The 23,399-nt window shown below is 47.8% G+C and overlaps 1 protein-coding gene and 2 long non-coding RNA genes across 3 annotated transcripts in view; 2 read left to right on the forward strand and 1 right to left on the reverse strand.

Annotated features, from left to right (window-relative positions):
- The window catches only part of LOC310705494, a 110,794-nt gene extending 102,609 nt beyond the window's left edge, over nucleotides 1-8,185 (forward strand). The window contains exon 3 of the long non-coding RNA XR_014525341.1: nucleotides 7,788-8,185. This is a non-coding gene — a long non-coding RNA (uncharacterized lncRNA). The remainder of the gene's footprint in view (nucleotides 1-7,787) is intronic.
- Nucleotides 1-23,399, reverse strand: part of LOC310705410 — a 222,745-nt gene that overhangs the window by 142,301 nt on the left and 57,045 nt on the right. The gene's annotated exons all lie outside the window — the stretch shown is intronic.
- Nucleotides 1-23,399, forward strand: part of LOC310705377 (uncharacterized protein) — a 224,410-nt gene that overhangs the window by 133,750 nt on the left and 67,261 nt on the right. The window lies entirely within an intron of this gene.

Below are 23,399 nucleotides of genomic sequence, written 5' to 3' on the forward strand. Positions count from 1 at the left end.
GACACTCCCCACTGTGGCGGGCACTGTACTGGCTGTGACGTCGCATGGGGGGGGGTGCGTGCGTTAGTCATGCACTGTCCTGACGTCACCTTCCCGCCTGCCCGCTACATTGTAAGGGGCATGTACGCTGGTCACTGCATTGAAAGGGGAGTGAAGAACACACACACACACACACACACACACACACACACACAAAGGTAACTTGTTAATTTAACGTTTATTTCTATGAGGAGGAGTAATTCTGAGGGGTCAAACAAATAAGTAATAAAAAGTGACAAAAAAGTTATTTTTATAATGACGAGTTTTGCAGCTCCCAGTTTCTTCTTCTTTGGAAACGGGTCCAAGTGGCTCTTTTTGTCTTAAAGGTTGCAGACCCCTGCCATTACTTAAAACATTCCCTCCCCTCCTTGCCCCGTTCAAGCAAAGCAGAAATCAGCCTCTTTCCACACAGATGCTCTTCTCCAGCAGCAGAAATCAGGATCCCTTTGAAGGGGGCGTGTGACTCTTCGCTTGCCAATTGTGTCCCCCTTCAAAGCTGTTCCCCGCCCTCCCCACGGGAGTTGGCCAGGGCTGTTCGGGGACAGTTTGAAATCCTTTGCTGAAGGAGCCAAGCAGAGAACCTCGCCTCTTCTTCGTCTGGGAGACAGGGATGTCTATCCCGGCTCACAACCCCCCCAAAATAAATTACCGGGCGAGCGCGGGTCGTGCCCTTTCTATACCCTCAGAAGGTTAGGGGAGACCTGCCCCTTTCCCCCCATAGACCTCCGCATGGGACCCCCAAAGGGCGACTTGCTGGGTTCGCTGCCCCTCTGGCGTTTTATTTTGGATCGCTTTGTTTGATGTTATTATGGGTGTGAAATATGTTGGCGGGGGTGTTTATTGGCTTGTCTTTGTTTTTATTTGATTATGTGTTTTGTGTTTTTATATCGTAATTTCATCCTGTGAACCCCCAGATTTAATGAACAAATAAATGGATAAAACGAAATGAATTCCCCCCTCTCCCTGCCGATTCGGAGGCAGCTCCGTCCCCGACACCCATCTGGAAAGAGGCAGGGAGGGGCATTGCGGGGGGGAGTGGCCCTTGGGGGTCTCTCTGGATGGCCCCTGTTGGTACCCCCACCCCTTATTCAGAGGGATGGAATCCAGAGCAGGGGAAGGGTCCACATCCCCCTCTGAGTCTCTCACCCCCAATTTCTCCAGAGTAGGAAGAACAGAGAGGGCAACAGAACTGGGGCAAATACCAAAAAATGGGTGGGGAGACAACCAATAAGACCAGGGGGGGCCCTGGGAGCATCGGGGGGGGACCTTGACAGGAATTTTGGGGATAAAAGATTTGGGGACACAGCAGGGGTCTCTGGCTCTGAAAAGCACTGCAGCTTGGGGGGGCGGCAAAATGCCATAGCGCCCTAAAAAACCCCAGTGGTGCTCAATGGTTCCTCTTGAGTGACAGAGAAGCCCCCCCTTCCCCAGCCCCCCAACTAACAGGAGGTGTTTCTACCCCCCACGCCCAGGCCAGTCCCCTCCCTCCGTCCCAGAGAAGAAGACACAGGAAGCCAGGTCAGATTGCAGAGGGAGGATTTATTAGAGGGTCAAGGGTCACATGGGGGCTGGAAGGGGAGACCAGCAGGAGGAGACGGCCGCTTCTCCCTGGGGGTGTCTCAGTGGGACCGGCAGGCCAGTGCATGAGTCACCACCCCAGGCAGCTTGTGGAAGGCATGCTGGTAAGCAGGGGTGAATTCCTGTCCAAAGGGGGTGGGGGTGGGTGATGAGGACTTCGACAGGAGCTGGAAGAGAAAAGAGGGGGTGACTCCTTTTGCCAGGGGGCCCATGTATGGGACACGCTCTCCCCACAACAGATCCCACAACAGATTCAACAGACTGAGGCTGAATCCTGACAAGAGAGAAGCACTGTTTTGAGTGGACAGGGGACAGGCAGGTGTGGGCGACTCCCTGGTCCTAAACGGGGTAACTGTGCCCCTGAAGGACCAGGTGCGCACCTTGGGAGTCATTTTGGACTCACAGCTGTCCATGGAAGTGCAGGTGAATTCTGTGTCCAGGGCAGCTGTCTCCCAGCTCCATCTGGTCCACAGGATGAGACCCCACCCGCCCTCAGCTTGTTTCGCCAGAGTGGTGCATGCTCTGGCTATCTCCCGCTTGGACTACTGCAATGCACTCTATTTTGGGCTACCTTTGAAGGCGACCCTTTCAGCGGTTCCCTCCCTGTGAGAGGTGAGGTTACAGAGAAGCAGGCAGAGGGCCTTCTCGGTTGTGGCCCCCGCCCTGTGGAATGCCCTCCCACCAGATGTCAAGGCAATGAAAAACTAATTGAAATCTGAATGCAACCCTGTAACAGGAAATGTCTAATGTCTTACCATGTTTTATATCCTGTAAGCCACCCAGAGTCACACACACACACACACACACACACACACACACACGGCAACCCCCCCCCCCAGGACAGCCCCTTGGGGCGGGAGAGCAGCCTCACCCTGACGTTGAGGGGGTCCACGTGGAGCTTGTCGCAGAGCAGTTCACGCAGCTCGGAAAAAGCCTCCTTGACCTCGTGCAAGAAGGGCTGGAGAGGCTGCTAATGAGAGGGGAGGGTCAGGGAGGTCCCGAAAGTTAGAGATCACACAATTGACATAGGGGAGTTCGAGGACCAAGCTGGAGAGAAGGAAGAAAGGAAGGAAGGAGAAAGGGAGAGGCACGGATGGTTATTATCTAAGTGGAAAGAGGAGTTCCTGCCCAACCTGCTTAGAGAGGCGACCACCCCTGGACTTACCGGGCAAGGGTATCCCCATCCAAGGCGGCCACGTCGAATGTCATCATGACGGTTGCCATGATGGCTGGCTGTGGGCTGGGAGCTTCTCTCGGCTGCTGGAGAAAACCTTCTGGGCTGAGCTGGAGCTTCTTCCAGGGCTGGAGCCATTTATACCCTGCGCCAAAGCTCCTCCTCCTGGGTTTACAGAAGCTGTCCTGGTTTCTGATTTGATCAAAGAATGCTGTGATTTTCCTTTAGACATGCCTATTTTCCTCTGAGAAATCCTGGAGGGTATGGAGTAATGCCACGCCTGTGCCAAGGAGACAAGCAAGTATAAAGGCTTTGGAAGACATCTGAAGGCAGCCCCAAAGGAGCGTCTCCACCCCATTGCTTGGCCTGGACATTGAGTTCCTCCTCTGGTGATTCAGCTACAGGGTACCAGGCAAAGGGCCTTCTTACCTGTGGAAAGACATTAGATGTCAACCTGGGTGGCCTGAAAGATGGACTAGACCCATTCATGGAGGAGAAGCTCTAATGGCTCCTAGTCTGGCTGGCTCTGCTCTCCCTCCACCATCAGAGGCAACGATGCTTCTGAATCCCATGTGTGTATTTGCCTTGACTGATTCAGGGGACATTTCAAGGGGTGCAGAATTATATTTCTCCTGAGAAACACCTGCCTGGGACCTGATCTTTTCTGGCTGTAGGACTTTGGGTCACTTTAGAATTCTTCAATTCTTTCTGCACTCCTTCCCCCTTTTGTACACTTCATCTGCTTCAAAGCCCATATTCTGAGCGAAGCTCTTGCTCAGGGATGGGGAACCTGAGGTCTTCAGAATGTGGTCTGACTCTGCTTCCCATCCCCACTGCCAGCTGACAGTCCATAGGCTCCCAAACCCTGCCCTTGTTTAACCCCCCTGTCTTCCTACCCCTGCCGCTTCCAACTCTCCCTCTGCTGTTCTCTCCCCACGCTGTCAAACCTGAATGTGAGCTCCCTGGGACAGAGTCCTGTCCAACATTCCAAGGGCCCTCAATTTATACATGGTGAAATAATAATAACAGTAATAATCTGAAAGTGCAATTAATTAACCTCAATGGGCTCAATTATCCTCAAGCGATTGCCACTCTGTTTGCAATGCTTTCTTGGGCCCTGGCACAGATCAGGGCATGTGGCCAGGATTGCCCAGGGCCACCCCTGTCATTGGGAGTGAGGTGGCTGCTTCAGGGGCAGATGCTGGGCTGGAGGACACAGGGGTGAGGCATCGTAGGACAAACACAGCCTGCCACCCCCAAGCTGGCTTGCTGCCTTCAGGTGCAGGAGAGAACATTGTCCCATCTCCAGCACTGAAGAAAGAGATTCAGCTTCCAGCTGAATCACGGGAGCTGCAGCAGTTTGTTAAGTATTGTGGGTCTTTGAGGGGGTAAACTACACTTCCCAGAAGTCTTTGGGGGAAATCATGTGCTTTCACTGTACGTTGAGTACAGAGCCTGAGAAGATTTGGGTTTCCCCATCCTTGCTGAGGGTGGGGACAAAACCCACCACCCTCATGCCCTGGCTGACCACCATCAGTGACAGAGCACTGGGCTAAATGGAGCTTGGTCCAATCTGACAGGGCAGTTTCAAATTTCCCAGGAACTCGCCCTAAAACCCTGCCAGAGGTATCTATTTCTCTGTGATGGGAGTTACCTGTGAGTAAGACCCATCAAATTCAAGAAAACACCCCTCTAGCTGGACACGCCGACAACTGTGCTGTTACTTGTTGCCCTTAAATCCCATTTATAAAATCATGATTAACTTGGTTTTGATGAGTTCTGAGCTCAACAAACTTAGTTTGGATTCCACTGTATTTTCTTATCTGTCAAATGGGAATAATAGGGACTTCCTTTGAAGGACTGTGCTAGATTATTCATTGCTAACCATCAGGCAGCATTTCTGGGCTTCTCAGAGGTGCCTAATACATTGCCCCGTTATGCTCCTGATGAGCTTTGCAAGTTGCAGCGCCATTAAGACAGGCCATGCTAGTCCGCCATGACAAGTGCTGCTAGAGAAAGCAGTGATGGAAGGGGGTGTCTAAAGGATTCACCCAGCACACGCTTGAGCTCATGGGGAAAGAACACATGCCCCCCCCCCAGACGTGGCTGAATACATTCCCAACAACCCAAAGGACAGGCTGTCCCCCAGACGGCACCCAGCAAACAACTGAGCAGATCTCCCACTGAAGATTCATCCTTCCTACCAACCTTGGGGCGTGTAGTCGTGGAAAAGTGTCAGCGGTCTCTTAGAGAGCCAGTGTGGTGTAGTGGTTAAGAGCGGCAGTCTCGTAATCTGGGGAACCGGGTTCGCGTCTCCGCTCCTCCACATGCAGCTGCTGGGTGACCTTGGGCCAGTCACGCTTCTCTGAAGTCTCTCAGCCCCACTAACCTCACAGGGTGTTTGTTGTGGGGGAGGAAGGGAAAGGAGAATGTGAGCCGCTTTGAGACTCCTGAAGGGGAGTGAAAGGCGGGATATCAAATCCAAACTTCTTCTTCTTCTTCTTAACAGATATATAAACTCAAGAAACCTACAGCACCCAAGGTTATTTAGTGCAAGGAGCAGAAGTGATTTGCAGGTGATTTAAGTTCCTGGTGTTGGTGCACCCATAATTCCTTAGCAAAAGCAAATCAAAACATTAGTGGAGTAACTGGTGCATTGCAAGGCAGAAAAGACCCTCAGCGAGAAATGCTGGAGGGTATATGATCCTGGCTGCTGAAGATGGCTGGAAGGTCCTTTGTCCCGTCAGCTGGATGAGCTGATCTGCAGAGCCAAGAGGGCTCTCTGGGCCGTCTATAACTGAGGATCTGGGCTTGAGTTCCCCAACTGAAGCGGAAGGGAAGCCAGAGCAGTTGCTCTTTTGCTCAGCCTGTTAGATACATCAACAGTCGGTCTATGAGCGTTTAGGAAAAGATGCTGCGATTACTGAGACCCAGTATAGGTTTCCCCAAAATAAGTCAGCCAGACCAATCTGATTTCTTTCTTCCTTTTTTCTCTTTTTGGACGGAGTTACAAACTTGGTGGATCAGGGGAATGCTGTGGACATAGTGTATCTTGAATTCAGTGAGGCTTTGGACAAAATCCCCCATGATATTCTAGCGAGGAAGCTGTTAAATGGAGGTTGAACAAGGTAACTATTTGGTGGATTGGTAGATGGTTGACTGACCGAACCCAAAGACAAAATAAAAAATTCCTTCCAGTAGCACCTTAAAGACCAACTAAGTTAGTACCAAGAACTAACTTAGTTGGTCTTTAAGGTGCTACTGGAAGGAATTTTTTATTTTGACTATGGCAGACCAACACGGCTACCTATCTACTACCCGAACCCAAAGAGGAATCCTTAATGGTTCCTCATCAACCTGGGGAGAAGTGATAAGTGATGTGCGCAGTGTGCTGTCCTGGGTCTGTTGTTTCACATCTTTATAAACAACTTGGATGAAGGAATTGAGGGGGTGCTCATCCAATTTGCAGTTGACACCAAACTGGGAATGGTAGCTAAAGCTGTAGAAGACACAATCAGGATTCAAAATGACCTTAACAGTCAACCAAAAACTCTTTGGGATTAGAGGATTAGAGGAATAGAGGAATAGACTTTTCGTTGGAGATTGAATGATAATTTACTAGATGATCAAGAAATATATGAAAAAGCACAAAAGACTTGAAAAGACTATTTTATGCATAATTGGAATGGAGAAATAAAAATCAATGTAATGTGGGGGAGACCTGGCTTACTAGCAGTACATGTGAAAAGGATCTAGGGGTCTTGATGGACCACAAGCTCAACAGTGTGATGCAGCAGCAAAAAAAGGGAATGCTATTCTAGTCTGGTCCACAGAAGTCTAGTGTCCAGATCCAGGGAAGTCATAGTCCTGCTCTCTTCTGCCTTGGTCTGACCACACCTGGAACACTGTGCCCACTTCTGGGCACCACAGTTTAAGAAGGATGCGGACAAGCTGGAAGGTGTGCAGAGGAGGGAGACCAGGGTGATCAAGGGTCTGGAAGTCAAGCCGTATGAGGAGCGGTTGAAGGAGCTGGGTATGTTAAGCCTGGAGAAGAGGAGACGGAGAGGAGATATGAGAGCCATCTTCAAATATCTCAAGGGTTGTCCCATGGAGGAAGGAGCGTGCTTGTTTTCTCCTGCTCTGGAGGGCAGGACTCGAACCCATGGCGTTAAGATGCAAGAAAGGAGATTCCGGCTGATCATTTGGAAAAGCTCTCTGACAGTAAGAACAGTTCAGCAGTGCAACAGACTTTGACAAGCGGAGGTGGACTCTCCTTCCTTGGAGGTTTTTAAACAGAGTTTGGATAGCCAACTGCCAGGAATGCTTCAGCTGAGATTCCTGCGTTGCAGGGGGCTGGACTAGATGACCCCGGGAGTCCCTTACAGGTCTATGATTAAGTTTCTGGATCTCTTGGCTCCTGCAAAGCCAACCTGCTCTGCTAGTAACTCGGCACGTGGGACTCAGTGCAAGGAAGGCTGTCGTAACTTGTGTGTTGCGCAAACACTGTGGGCTGCATGGCGTTGGCACCAGGCTGGGGAGTGGGCAGAAACACTCGATTGGGCAGCTGTCCCTCTTAATGGATGCCACGTGGCTGTTGCATCAAAGAGTTTGGGATATGGGTCTTCTTGTCCCATTGAATCCCCACAAAGACCCTGGGAGGTGGCCAGGCCAAACCAGAGGCGAGCTTTTGGGCAGGGGTTCGAGCGCAAGTCTCCTTGGCCCTTTATCCTGCACCCGACGACAGCTGTCTCTCCTTCAACACTCCCCAAGTCCATGGCACATATGGTGCTGCTTCTGTTTTCAATGTGCATTTCGTGTTTTTACGTTGTGATTTTACCCTGTGAACCGCCTGAGACCTGCGGGTATAGGGTGGCCTACAAATTTGGATGATGATGATGATGATGATGATGATGATGATGATGATGATGAAGTCCTATCACAGCGCCTTGTAGCTGCCTCTTCTCTCCACTCAGAGCTCCCCTTGCTTTCTTCACAGGGCTGGAACAGGAGCTGCTCTGGCATCCCTTTCTGGAAGGCTGTGGTGCACGGTCCCTGCTCCGGGGTCCTGATCCTGCAGCCCCTTCTCTTCACCACCCATGGGCTCTCCCCCCCCTCTCCTGGTTTGCTGCATGAGCTCCATATGCAGGGATGACCTTGCAGATCTGCCCAGCCTCCTGCTGAGTCAGGCCTGGCTCCCCCTGATAGCTCCGGCTGCAAGAGGCCGACCTGTTGCTCAGGAGGAGGTGAAAATGACTCTGCTGCAGATCACCCAAGGAGCAGCGATTCTGACACAGCAAAAATACACTTTCGCCAAGCGAGCATTGGAATTAAAGGAGCATAACTCAGTCTGCAGGAGCATCACTGGTTGTTGGCAAGACTCGTTTGACAACAGAGAGAAACCTCGGGGGGGGGGTCAGGACAGGGAGAAAGATAATAATTACCAGATGCAGATAAATTAATAATCTCAGTACTTAAAACTTGGCAGAGGTAATGAAATGATAATAAAAAACATAATGATAGTAATAATAAGATCCTAGGCAAGGAATCCGGGTGACGACACTGATGTCACTCAGATAGCAGCTCTCAGTCTCATTGCTCTCTCGATAAATTATAATCATCATCTGTAAGTGCAATTAATTATCCTTAATTGAGTCAATTATCCTCAAGAGCCAAGCCTTTGAAACTCTGTTTGCAATGCTTTCTTAGGCCCTGCTTCCTCCCAGACAACATTCACACCTTCCTCCCTTACCTGGCCTTGGACACGGCTGTCCGACCCCCGGCCCCCATAACCAGCAACTCAGCCTCACTAGCGCGGACTGCAGAGGGTGAACATGAAACCCCTAGGGGTTGTTTGTATAAATATATAATATACAGCCCCACTGCAAACACTGCCAATCTCCCAGCGCCACCCACCCTTCACATTCCACCAAATTTAATCCTCACTTCTACATACAACCAGCTCATTAAGAAATATGCAGAATCCATTTCTCTTCTTTTGCGTCTCAGAAGCCGTCAAGATGCTGCACAATGTGGTCCCTCCTGTCCCTTTCCCTCTTCTTGTTTCCACCTTCAGGCTCCAAGGAGGTGGGCTGATGTAATCTCCACAAAATCCTGGTCTCCTCTCCTTCCTCCCCCCTGAACTCATAAATCTTCCTGCTTCACAGACAGTCGATCCAGTTGTCACTCCTCTTTTCTTCTTTACTGCTTTTATTTCTCAGGAGGAACTCCCAAGGGGAGACTTCCGGAGGCGGCGCGAAACAGCGATGGCGGTCCTCTTCAGCTGTTGAAGAGGGGCTCCGCGGAAAAGGGTCGTGCGCTGCGGCACAGCGACGACCCATGCAGAAAAACCACGGGTAGAGTGAGCCCGTGGCCGTGGGATTCGGCGGGCACCAGGATCGACCTCGGAAGCGCAGAAAGAACCCCGTAAGGGGCTCCAGAACGTGGAGGGGGTAGCGGTGCTGTGGATCCATCGCTCTTTCCGCGGAAGTGAAGCCGCGCGGCTGCTGCTGATGAGCGCTGACCTTTCTTCTTTGACAATTTGACTCGAAACAACATACTCGTGAGTAAGAAACCCGAGACCTTGTTTGAACTTAAATTTCTGAATTTCGGCTGAAAGCGGGAGACGCTAAAAAGGAAGTCAGTCTTCCGGCTCTGTTTAAAGTATTTAGCAAAGACTTACTAAAGCGGAAGCGTTAAAAAGAGTTCAAAAGAAGTTGGAATGCACCCTGCAAATTCGGATTTGATCGATTAAAAGTTAAGGAAAAGTTAAAACTGTACTATAAGTGGACAGAGACTGTGATTCCTCTTTCTACCCTTTGTGGATTACAAAGTTATGATACCCTGCTCCCGGGCTGTCCGGATACAAAGTAACTTCAGACTGCGGTAACTGTATACAAAAATACGAAGTTACTTTGGGCTACTTTGTAAGATATAAAAAAGGAACTGTTGCATGCACCTTTGTAAAGAACTTTTATTCTCTGCGGTTAAAACTGAATTTAGAGGGCTCCCCCATTGTTCTGGATTTTACCTAACTTTTTTGTGGGAACTTAATGGTGGAACTTTTTTTTATCCTTCTCCCTAATTTCTGGGGAGCTCCCCCTGCTGGATTGTGGAATTATTAGTCTCTGGGAACTGCTGGCTGCTTTGGAATTTTTATGTCTGGATGTTTACTTTTTTTTGGATTGCTTTTCCCATGGGATTTACAATTTGACCTTGACACTTGGACAGCTGTGGAATGAGTGGCGCAGCAAAAACAAGGGTTGCTAAGAAAGCAAAACAAACTGAACTCTTGCAATTAACTTTGCCTGTGCAGCCACGAAGATCATCTGTTCCTATTGTGACAGGTCTGCAAGAAGGACAACCCAAGCAGCCAGCTTTAGGGGATATGGCTGCAGGAGGGCTAGACCCTGTTTCTAAAGAAATATTGGATCAGCTGGCAGCACTAAATAAGAAAGCTGACGAACAAGCAGCTAAATTTGAGGAACAAGCGGCTAAATTTGACCAGGTGACAGCTACAATTAATAAACTGACAGATCAAGTCGCTCAAAATACACAGGCAGTAGGCAATATTGAAAAGATTACAACAGAAAATCGAAAATTAGCCCAGGAAGCAAATACAAAAGCAGACCAAAATAAAGAGAAGATAGAGGAATTAAGAGGAGAAGTAAGACCACTGAGCAGACAGGTTACTGAACAGCAAGCGTTTCTGTCCATGGCGGAACTGAAAAACAGGGAAAGCAATCTCAGGCTTAGAAATATCCCAGAAATAGAAAAAGAAGACCTGATCGGTTTCTTGACAACAGAAATATCCAAGTTCTGGGGTTTGGCAGAAGAGAAAGACTTTAAAATTGTTACCGCCTTTAGATTGGGAAGAGTGGCCAAGAAGGACAAACCAAGAGACTGCTTGATCATTTTGAGATCTAAGCAAGAAAAAGATAACATACTCGGCCTGCACTTTAAAAATTCATTGGTGATTCAGGGAAAGACGGCAGAAATCTTCAGAGACATACCAAAACAGCTACTGGATTTAAGAGCTACATATAAAGACCTGGCAAGCTTATTGAGAAACAACACAATCCCTTACAGGTGGGAATTTCCTCAAGGACTATCTTTTACCTTGAAAGGGAAGAAGGTAAGAATCAGAACAGCAGAGGAGCAAGAAAAGTTCCTAAACGATCACGGGGAGGACCTTCGGAAAGGAGTAGCAGGAGCCTGGCCACCTCCTTCGTTTGATTTCAATCCGGTTCCACCTCCAGACAAAAACGACAAAGGAGACACCCCCACAGGCCAATAAATTAGTCCGAGATGTCTCTGCAGCTCCTTAGTTGGAACATTCATGGCGCAAACTCTCCCGAAAAAAGGAAAAAGATTTTTCACATATTGAGAAAAGAACAATTAGACGTCATTTGCCTCCAAGAAACACACGTGACTAGGCTCCACAGGAGAGTGTTAATTAACAAGAGACTAGGCCAAGAATTTATTTCATCAGACAAGGTTAAAAAAAGAGGAGTAGTGATTTATGCAAAGGAGAGCCTAGCACCAAAGTTGGTCTTTAAAGATGAACAAGGAAGAATCTTGGCGATTGAAATACAATCACAAGGAGAAAAATTTTTGATAGTAGGAATTTATGCACCAAACGATGGGAAATCGGAATTTTATAAGAAGTTGCATGAGATAATGTTGGACTATATTGACTATACTAACATCATCCTGATGGGAGATATGAATGGGGTTGTCTCCACATACATGGATAAGTCACAAAATCAGAATTTGACCAAAGATGGCAGACTTCCAAAGACTTTCTTTGAACTTACAGACAATATGGACTTGATTGATATTTGGAGGACAAAGAACCCTCTAGGTAAAGAGGGAACATTCTTTTCTGAGGCCCATCTATCTTGGACAAGAATCGACCAAATCTGGACATCTAGAGGACTGGCACCTAAGACAAAAAAAGTAGAGATCTGCCCTAAAACCTGCTCCGACCATAACGCCTTGAAAATAGACCTGAGACTTACACCAGCTGGATCCTTCAGATGGAGAATGAATGACTACTTGTTTAGAGATCAGGAGATCGTGAAGAAGGCCCAAAAAACGTTGAAAGACTATTTTGAAATAAATTTGAATACTTCGGTGGAAAAGAAAATAATCTGGGACGCGAGTAAAGCTGTTATGAGAGGGTTCCTGATACAACAGAACACTGTTAAGAAAAAACTCTGGAACGGTAAAAAGGACAAGATTGTGGAGAAGATAAGAGGCGGAGAGAAAAAGTTGAGACTAAACCCAAAATCAAAAGAAATTTTAAGAGAAATAAAATTCCACCAAGCACAATATGCGAAATTGATAAATCAAGAAATTGAATGGAAAATTAAACAGATGAAACAAAGATCATTTGAATCGGCAAATAAATGTGGGAAGCTGCTGGCATGGCAGCTGAAAAAGAGACAAAAATTGAACTTTGTTACCAACCTGGAGGTTGAAGGAGAACGTATTCAGAAACCAGAAGAAATTAGAAAGTGTTTCCAGAAATATTTTTAAAAACTGTTTACTCAAGGACCCCAAGTAGAGACTGAGATAAACAAATTTCTAAAGAGTTATGGCCTGCAAAAGTTAACACAAGATAAACAAACAGCCCTGAACTACAAAATAACACAACAGGAAATTGAAAGTGCCATTCAGAACATGCAATTAGGTAAATCCCCAGGTCCAGACGGACTTACCTCCAAATATTATAAGACATTGAAAGAATATTTGGTTCAGCCACTAATGGAGGTATGTAACCAAATTATGGAAGGGAAGGGGGCACCAGAATCGTGGAAAGAGGCATTCATTACTTTGATACCAAAATTGGAATCTGAAAAGACTCAACTTAAGAACTACCGTCCCATCTCACTCCTAAACGTGGATTACAAAATTTTTGCTGATATTTTGGCAAACAGACTGAAAAAAGTTTTAAATGAAGTAATTCATAAAGACCAAGCAGGCTTTCTCCCTGGTAGGCATTTGTCTGACAACACCAGGAATATTATCGATGTTTTGGAGTTATTACAGACAAATTTGAATACGAAAGCAGTTTTGATTTTCATAGATGCCGAGAAGGCCTTTGACAATATATCTTGGAAATTTATGAAGAAAAATTTGGAAGGGATGGGAGTGGGAGGGGCGTTTCAAAATGGTATCGAAGCAATTTATTCAGAACAAAAAGCTAAATTGATAGTAAATAATGTGGTGACAGAGGAGTTTAAAATTGAAAAAGGGACACGACAAGGGTGCCCCTTATCACCCCTCTTATTTATTTCTGTCCTGGAGGTGTTGCTGAACTTGATTAGGAAGGACCAGCAGGTAGAAGGAATACAGGTCGGAGAAAAACAATATAAACTGAAGGCTTTTGCAGATGATTTGGTTTTGACATTACAGGAGCCAGAAGCTAGCACAAAAAGAGCTTTAGAACTAATCTCTGAGTTTGGTCGGGTGGCGGGATTCAAGTTGAACAAACAAAAAACTAAGGTTTGGGCAAAAAACTTGACACCTTCAGAAATAGATGGGTTTCAGAAGGAAACAGAATTAAATGTGGTTACAAAAGTGAAATACCTGGGGGTCAACTTGACTGGGAGAAATCTGAATTTGTTCAAAGATAATTATGAAAAATGTTGGTCGGAAATTAAAAAGGACTTAGAAATTTGGTCAAGATTGAAACTTTCCTTGTTGGGAAGAATTGCAGCAGTCAAGATGAATGTATTGCCAAGAATGTTGTTTCTGTTTCAAACCCTTCAGATCGTGGACAGAGTGGCATGTTTTGGAAAGTGGCAGAGGGACATTGCGAAGTTTGTCTGGCAGGGCAAAAAGCCCCGAATAAAATTTAAGATACTAACAGATGCAAAGGAAAGAGGGGGGTTTGCCCTGCCGGACTTAAGATTGTATTATGAAGCTGCATCCTTCTGCTGGATGAAGGATTGGTTTTTGTTAGAAAACACTGATGTCCTAGATCTGGAAGGGTTTAACAATGCTTTTGGGTGGCATGCATACCTGTGGTACGACAAGATAAAGTTTCATAAATTGTTTAAAAACCATATTGTCAGGAAAGCTCTATTCATTGTCTGGACTAAATATAAGGACTTACTCGAAAGTAAGACCCCGAGGTGGTTATCACCGACGGAGGCTAAGGCCATAAAACTACGTAACATGGAGAGTGGCTGGGTAAAATACTGCGAGATAATAGAAAGAGTTGGTGATACCTGGAGGTTGCAGAGTTTCGAAAAATTGAAAGGAAAGGTGCGAGACTGGTTTCACTATGCCCAAATTTCAGAGATCTTTAAAAAGGACAAAAAAATTGGTTTCCAGGTGGAAAAATCAAAATTAGAGACAGAACTACTTGAACCTAAGACGAAAGTGCTTTCAAGAATGTATAACTTGTTGCTTAAATGGAATACTCAAGATGAGACAGTTAAATCAGCTATGATAAAATGGGCACAAGACATTGGGTACAACATTATGTCTGAAGACTGGGAAAGGTTATGGACCACCGGTATGAAATTCACGGCATTTAGTGCCTTAAAAGAAAACATTATGAAAATGGTATACAGGTGGTACATGACCCCAGTGAAACTTGCAAAGATATACCATCTGTCTGACAATAAATGTTGGAAATATAAGGAGGCTGAAGGAACATTCTTTCACCTCTGGTGGACATGCCCGAGGGTGAAGGCTTTTTGGGAAATGATTTACAATGAGTTGAAAAAGGTGTTTAAGTACACCTTTCATAAGAAACCAGAGGCCTTCCTCCTGGGCATTGTAGGCCAGAGAGTGTCAAAAAAAGATAGAACTTTCTTTTTATATGCAACTACAGCAGCAAGAATCCTTATAGCCAAATATTGGAAGGCACAGGAGTTACCCACGCTGGAAGAATGGCATTCGCAGCTGATGGACTACATGGAATTAGCCGAAATGACCGGCAGAATCCGAGATCTGGGAGAAGAGGCAGTGGAAGAGGATTGGAAAAAATTTAAGGACTATCTACAAAAACACTATAAGTTATATGAATGTTGAGAATTTGCTAAGTTTTCGGGAAAAACATGCTTCGGTATTGAGATTTGTAAATGATGGAAATTAAGTTATGATTTTGAAAAGTATAAATTACAGGTTATATAACTAAATGAAAGTACAAAAACACATAAAATAAGGTATTAATTTGCTGTTTATTTTCATTGTAAAGAAAGCAGGGGATGGAGGACGTGGGGAAGTCCAGTTGATTATGAAAATAGATTTGAAAAAGTGAATTTTCTTTTATACTTTCTTCTGTTTTCTGTAAAATCGCTTTTGTTGTGTTATTGACGATGTATTCTGACCTTGGAAAAAAAGCAATAAAAAAATTATTTTTTTAAAAAAAATATTGAGCAAGAAACTTGCTCCTGGCCGATGAGTGAAAAGCACAATCAAGAATTATGTGATGCAACAATTCCGGTGCCCCACAATTACAATCACATAAAAGCGATATCTGTCCATTGGAAAATCTATTTCTCGGCACGTTCGATGGGAAGGTGCCTTTATAAAGGCATATCTATGAGCCGAAGAAGTTAAGGAATTCAAATAATTTGGGAGCCTTAAGAGGGGTAATAAACCAAGGTTTAGAGAAGAGCAGGTACCATTGCCCAGGACCATTTTCTGCTGCAAGTCCATCTCCTCTAGTTTACAGGTTACTGTTCTTTTAGCTGGAACTATATCCTGCTCTAGTAATTTGGATGGGGAGATTCCCATTGCCATAATTTTCAGCTCTAATTTTTTTACCCATGGGATCTGGAAATCATCTCTCCACATACATTGTACCAAGTACAAGTTTGGGAGATTGTGCCATAGAGATAACCAGTGACAAAGTATATGCTTCCACAGGGCGTTTTCCAGGGATACAGTATTAAGTTCCATGCGTAACGCTGTATTACTTACACAGTTGGGCAGTTTCAATATCCCTCTTAAAAACTGATTTTGAATAACCTCTAGGTGAGATAGGTTGACAAAAGTCCCCCAAGTTGAGATGGCATAAGCAATTGTCGGGATCACCTTGGCCTTGAACACTTTCAACGCCGATGGGATGTGAAGGGCCCATCGGTGAAGAAGAATCGCAAGATCGCCAAGGAGATAGCTTTGGCTCTATTTGTAACATAAGCTACATGGGCCTTCCATCTAAGGTTATGTTGTAACCAAACTCACAGCCTGGGAGTCATTTTGGACTCACAGCTGTCCATGGAGGTGCAGGTTAATTCTGTGTCCAGGGCGGCTGTCTACCAGCTCCATCTGGTATGCAGGATGAGACCCTCCCTGACTGTCTGGCCAGAGTGGTGCATGCTCTACTTATCTCCCACTTGGACTACTGCAATGCACTCTATGTGGAGCTACCTTTGAAGGTGATACGGAAACTGCAACTAATCCAGAATGCGGCAGCAAGACTGGTGACTGGGAGGGGCTGCTAAGACCACCGAGCACAATTCAAAGTTTTGCTGTTGACGTTGAAAGCCCTAAAAGGCCTCAGCCCTGCATACCTACAGGAGCGTCTCCACCCCCATTGTTTAGTCCAGACCCTGAGGTCCAGATCCTGGGGCCCATATTTTGAACGCAGCTCTTGCACAGGGATGGGGAACCTGAGGACTTCCGGATGTGGTCTGACTCTGCTTCCCATTGGCAGGCAGTGGGCTCCCAATCCCTGCCCTTCCTACCCCTGCCGCTTCCAACTCTCCCTCTGCTGTTCTCTCCCCACGCTGTCAAACCTGAATGTGAGCTCCCTGGGACAGAATCCTGTCCAACATTCCAAGGGCCCTCAATTGATAAATGCTGAAATTATAATCATCATCTGTAAGTGCAATTAATTATCCTTAATTGAGTCAATTATCCTCAAGAGCCAAGCCTTTGAAACTCTGTTTGCAATGCTTTCTTAGGCCCTGCTTCCTCCCAGACAACATTCACACCTTCCTCCCTTACCTGGCCTTGGACATGGCTGTCCGACCTCTGACCCCCATAACCAGCAACTCAGCCTCACTAGCGCGGACTGCAGAGGGTGAACATGAAACCCCTAGGGGTTGTTTGTATAAATATATAATATACAGCCCCACTGCAAACACTGCCAATCTCCCAGCGACACCCACCCTTCACATTCCACCAAATTTAATCCTCAATTCTACATACAACCAGCTCATTAAGAAATATGCAGAATCCATTTCTCTTCTTTTGCGTCTCAGAAGCCGTCAAGATGCTGCACAATGTGGTCCCTCCTGTCCCTTTCCCTCTTCTTCTTTCCACCTTCAGGCTCCAAGGAGGTGGGCTGAGGTAATCTCCACAAAATCCTGGTCTCCTCTCCTTCCTCCCCCCTGAACTCATAAATCTTCCTGCTTCACAGACAGTCAATCCAGTTGTCACCCCTCTTTTCTTCTTTACTGCTTTTATTTCTCAGGAGGAAGTCCCAAGGGGGGGGGGTCAAAATCCGTCTAAAGTCCCTCAAGGTTGTTGCTCTCCATCTTCTTTCAGGCAAAGTCCTGACTTCTAAAACTAATCCATCGCAAAGAATAAAATTTAAAATCCGCTCCTCCCGAAATCTTTGCATTCCTTGCTTCAGGGGAAGGGAGATGACGCACATCCCCAAAAAGCCCCATAACTCAGGGGTCTGCAACCCGTGGCTCCGGAGCCGCACATGGCTCTTTTACACCTTTGCCGCGGCTCCGGGGCGGATACTAGCGAGGGGAGGAGGTGCATTGTGCGCCCCGACACTCCCCACTGTGGCGGGCGCTGTACTGGCTGTGACGTCGCATGGGGGGGGGGTGCGTGCGTTAGTCATGCACTGTCCCGACGTCACCTTCCCGCCTGCCCGCTACATTGTAAGGGGCATGTACGCTGGTCACTGCATTGAAAGGGGAGTGAAGAACACACACACACACACACACACACAAAGGTAACTTGTTAATTTAACGTTTATTTCTATGAGGAGGAGTAATTCTGAGGGGTCAAACTAATAAGTAATAAAAAGTGACAACAAAGTTATTTTTATAATGATGAGTTTTGCGGCTCCCAGTTTTTTCTTCTTTGGAAACGGGTCCAAGTGGCTCTTTTTGTCTTAAAGGTTGCAGACCCCTGCCATTACTTAAAACATTCCCTCCCCTCCTTGCCCCGTTCAAGCAAAGCAGAAATCAGCCTCTTTCCACACAGATGCTCTTCTCCAGCAGCAGAAATCAGGATCCCTTTGAAGGGGGCGTGTGACTCTTCGCTTGCCAATTGTGTCCCCCTTCAAAGCTGTTCCCCGCCCTCCCCACGGGAGTTGGCCAGGGCTGTTCGGGGACAGTTTGAAATCCTTTGCTGAAGGAGCCAAGCAGAGAACCTCGCCTCTTCTTCGTCTGGGAGACAGGGATGTCTATCCCGGCTCACAACCCCCCCAAAATAAATTACCGGACGAGCGCGGGTCGTGCCCTTTCGATACCCTCGGAAGGTTAGGGGAGACCTGCCCCTTTCCCCCCATAGACCTCCGCCTGGGACCCCCAAAGGGCGACTTGCCGGGTTCGCTGCCCCTCTGGCGTTTTATTTTGGATCGCTTTGTTTGATGTTTCAATGAAGGCGGTAAATTCTTTTGATGTTATTATGGGTGTGAAATATGTAGGCGGGGGGTGTTTATTGGGTTGTTTTTGTTTTTATTTGATTATGTGTTTTGTGTTTTTATATCGTAATTTCATCCTGTGAACCCCCAGATTTAATGAACAAATAAATAGATAAAACGAAATGAATTCCCCCCTCTCTCTGCCGATTCGGAGGCAGCTCCGTCCCTGACACCCATCTGGAAAGAGGCAGGGAGGGGCATTGCGGGGGGGAGTGGCCCTTGGGGGTCTCTCTGTGTGGCCCCTGTTGGTACCCCCACCCCTTATTCAGAGGGATGGAATCCAGAGCAGGGGAAGGGTCCACATCCCCCTCTGAGTCTCTCACCCCCAATTTCTCCAGAGTAGGAAGAACAGAGAGGGCAACAGAACAGGAGCAAATACCAAGAAATGGGTGGGGAGACAACCAATGAGACCAGGGGGGGGCCCTGGGAGCATCGGGGGGGGGGGACCTTGCCAGGAACTTTAGGGATAAAGGATTTGGGGACACAGCAGGGGTCTCTGGCTCCGAAAAGCACTGCAGCTTGGGGGGGGGCAAAATGCCATAGCGCCCTAAAACCCCCCACTGGTGCTTAATGATTCCTCTTGAGCGACAGAACTCCCCCCTTTCCATGCCCCCCAACTAACCCCCCACCCCCAGGCCTGTTCCCTCCCTCTGTCCCGGAGAAGAAGACACAGGAAGCCAGGTCAGATTGCAGAGGGAGGATTTATTAGAGGGTCAAGCGTCACATGGGGGCTGGAAGGGGAGACCAGCAGGAGGAGACGGCCGCTTCTCCCTGGGGGTGTCTCAGTGGGACCGGCAGGCCAGCGCATGAGCCACCACCCTGAAAAGCTTGTGGAAGGCATGGTGGTAAGCAGGGATGAATTTCTGTCTAAAGGGGTGGGTGATGAGGACTTCGACAGGAGCTGGAAGAGAAAAGAGGGGGTGACTCCTTCTGCCAGGGGGCCCATGTATGGGACACGCTCTCCCCACAACAGATCCCACAACAGATTCAACAGACTGAGGCTGAATCCTGACAAGAGAGAAGCACTGTTTTGAGTGGACAGGGGACAGGCAGGTGTGGGCGACTCCCTGGTCCTAAACGGGGTAACTGTGCCCCTGAAGGACCAGGTGCGCACCTTGGGAGTCATTTTGGACTCACAGCTGTCCATGGAAGTGCAGGTGACTTCTGTGTCCAGGGCAGCTGTCTCCCAGCTCCATCTGGTCCACAGGATGAGACCCCACCTGCCCTCAGCTTGTCTCGCCAAAGTGGTGCATGCTCTGGTTATCTCCCGCTTGGACTACTGCAATGCACTCTATGTGGGGCTACCTTTGAAGGCGACCCTTTCAGCGGTTCCCTCACTGTGAGAGGTGAGGTTACAGAGAAGCAGGCAGAGGGCCTTCTCGGTTGTGGCCCCCGCCCTGTGGAATGCCCTCCCACCAGATGTCAAGGCAATGAAAAACTAACTGAAATCTGAATGCAAACCTGTAACAGGAAATGTCTAATGTCTTACCATGTTTTATGTCCTGTAAGCCACCCAGAGTGACACACACACACACACACACACACACGGCAACCCCAGGCCCCCCCCACCAGGGCAGCCCCTTGGGGCGGGAGAGCAGCCTCACCCTGACGTTGAGGGGGTCCACGTGGAGCTTGTCGCAGAGCAGTTCACGCAGCTCGGAAAAAGCCTCCTTGACCTCGTGCAAGAAGGGCTGGAGAGGCTGCTAATGAGAGGGGAGGGTCAGGGAGGTCCCGAAAGTTAGAGATCACACCATTGACATAGGGGAGTTTGATGACCAAGCTGGAGAGAAGGAAGAAAGGAAGGAAGGAGAAAGGGAGAGGCACGGATGGTTATTATCTAAGTGGAAAGAGGAGTTCCTGCCCAACCTGCTTAGAGAGGCGACCACCCCTGGACTTACCGGGCAAGGGTATCCCCATCCAAGGCGGCCACGTCGAATGTCATCATGACGGTTGCCATGATGGCTGGCTGTGGGCTGGGAGCTTCTCTCGGCTGCTGGAGAAAACCTTCTGGGCTGAGCTGGAGCTTCTTCCAGGGCTGGAGCCATTTATACCCTGCGCCAAAGCTCCTCCTCCTGGGTTTACAGAAGCTGTCCTGGTTTCTGATTTGATCAAAGAATGCTGTGATTTTCCTTTAGACACGCCTATTTTCCTCTGAGAAATCCTGGAGGGTACGGAGTAATGCCACCCCTGTGCCAAGGAGACAAGCAGGTATAAAGGCTTTAGAAGACATCTGAAGGCAGCCCCGAAGGAGCGTCTCCACCCCCATCGCTTGGCCTGGACATTGAGTTCCTCCTCCGGTGATTCAGCTACAGGGTACCAGGCAAAGGGCATTCTTACCTGTGGAAAGACATCAGATGTCAACCTGGGTGGCCTGAAAGACGTTCTAGACCCATTCATGGAGGAGAAGCTCTAATGGCTCCTAGTCTGGCTGGCTCTGCTCTCCCTCCACCATCAGAGGCAGCGATGCTTCTGAATCCCATGTGTGTATTTGCCCAGACTGATTCAGAGGACATTTCAAGGGGCGCAGAATTATATTTCTCCTGAGAAACACCTGCCTGGGACCTGATCTTTTCTGGCTGTAGGACTTTGGGTCACTTTAGAATTCTTCAATTCTTTCTGCACTCCTGCCCCCTTTTGTACACCTGTTCTGCTTCAAAGCCCATATTCTGAGCGAAGCTCTTGCTCAGGGATGGGGAACCTGAGGTCTTCCGGATGTGGTCTGACTCTGCTTCCCATTGGCAGGCAGTGGGCTCCCAATCCCTGCCCTTGTTTAACCTCCCTGTCTTCCTACCCCTGCCGCTTCCAACTCTCCCTCTGCTGTTCTCTTCCCACGCTGTCAAACCTGAATGTGAGCTCCCTGGGACAGAATCCTGTCCAACATTCCAAGGGCCCTCAATTGATAAATGCTGAAATTATAATCATCATCTTTAAGTGCACTTAATTATCCTCAGAAGGCACACAATCGCATCTCTGTTTGCAATGCTTTCTTGGGCCCTGGCACAGATCAGGGCATGTGACCAGGATTGCCCAGGGCCACCCCTGTCATTGGGAGTGAGGTGGCTGCTTCAGGGGCAGATGCTGGGCTGGAGGACACAGGGGTGAGGCATCGTAGGACAAACACAGCCTGCCACCCCCAAGCTGGCTTGCTGCCTTCAGGTGCAAGAGAGAACATTCTCCCATCTCCAGCACTGAAGAAAGAGATTCAGCTTCCAGCTGAATCACGGGAGCTGCAGTTTGTTAAGTATTGTGGCTCTTTGAGGGGGTAAACTACACTTCCCAGCATTCTTTGGGGGAAATCATGTGCTTTCACTGTACGTTGAGTACAGAGCCTTAGAAGATTTGGGTTTCCCCATCCTTGCTGAGGGTGGGGACAAACCCCACCACCCTCATGCCCTGGCTGACCACCATCAGTGACAGAGCACTGGGCTAAATGGAGCTTGGTCCAATCTGACAGGGCAGTTTCAAATTTCCCAGGAACTCGCCCTAAAACCCTGCCAGAGGTATCTATTTCTCTGTGATGGGAGTTACCTGTGAGTAAGACCCATCAAATTCAAGAAAACACCCCTCTAGCTGGACACGCCGACAACTGCGCTGTTACTTGTTGCCCTTAAATCCCATTTATAAAATCATGATTAACTTGGTTTTGATGAGTTCTGAGCTCAACAAAGTTAGTTTGGATTCCATTGTATGTTCTTATCTGTCAAATGGGAATAAGAGGGACTTCCTTTGAAGGACTGTGCTAGATTATTCATTGCTAACCATCAGGCAGCATTTCTGGGCTTCTCAGAGGTGCCTAATACATTGCCCCGTTATGCTCCTGATGAGCTTTGCAAGTTGCAGCGCCATTAAGAAAGGCCATGCTAGTCCGCCATGACAAGTGCTGCTAGAGAAAGCAGTGATGGAAGGGGGTGTCTAAAGGATTCACCCAGCACACGCTTGAGCTCATGGGGAAAGAACACATGCCCCCCCCCCCAGACCGTGGCTGAATACATTCCCAAAAACCCAAAGGACAGGCTGTCCCCCAGACGGCACCCAGCAGACAACTGAGCAGATCTCCCACTGAAGATTCATCCTTGCTACCAACCTTGGGGTGTGTAGTCGTGTAAAAGTGTCAGCGGTCTCTTAACAGAAATCAAAGCTCAAGAAACCTACGGCACCCGAGGTTATTTAGTGCAAGGAGCAGAAGTGATTTGCAGGTGATTTTAGTTTCCGGTGTTGATGCACCCATAATTCCTTAGCAAAAGGAAATCAAAACATTAGTGGAGTAACTGGTGCATTGCAAGGCAGAAAAGACCTCAGCGAGAAATGCTGGAGGGTATGTGATCCTGGCTGCTGAAGATGGCTGGAAGGTCGTTTGTCCCGTCAGCTGGATGAGCTGATCTGCAGAGCCAAGAGGGCTCTCTGGGCCGTCTAAAACTGAGGATCTGGGCTTGAGTTCCCCAACTGAAGCGGAAGGTAAGCCAGAGCAGTTGCTCTTTTGCTCAGCCTGTTAGATACGTCAGCCATCGGTCTATGAGCATTTAGGAAAAGATGCTGCGATTACTGAGACCCAGCATAGGTTTCCCCGAAATAAGTCAGCTAGACCAATCTGATTTCTTTCTTCCTTTTTTCTCTTTTTGGACGGAGTTACAAACTTGGTGGATCAGGGGAATGCTGTGGACATAGTGTATCTTGAATTCAGTGAGGCTTTGGACAAAATCCCCCATGATATTCTAGCGAGGAAGCTGTTAAATGGAGGTTGAACAAGGTAACTATTTGGTGGATTGGTAGCTGGTTGACTGACCGAACCCAAAGAGGAATCCTTAATGGTTCCTCATCAACCTGGGGAGAAGTGATAAGTCATGTGGGCAGTGTGCTGTCCTGGGTCTGTTGTTGTTTGACATCTTTATAAAGGACTTGGATGAAGGAATTGAGGGGGTGCTCATCCAATTTGCAGATGACACCAAACTGGGAATGGTAGCTAAAGATGCAGAAGACACA

This window comes from Podarcis liolepis (genome assembly GCF_965112155.1).
Source record: "Podarcis liolepis genome assembly, chromosome: 4".
In the NCBI taxonomy this organism is placed as follows: Eukaryota; Metazoa; Chordata; class Lepidosauria; order Squamata; family Lacertidae; genus Podarcis; species Podarcis liolepis.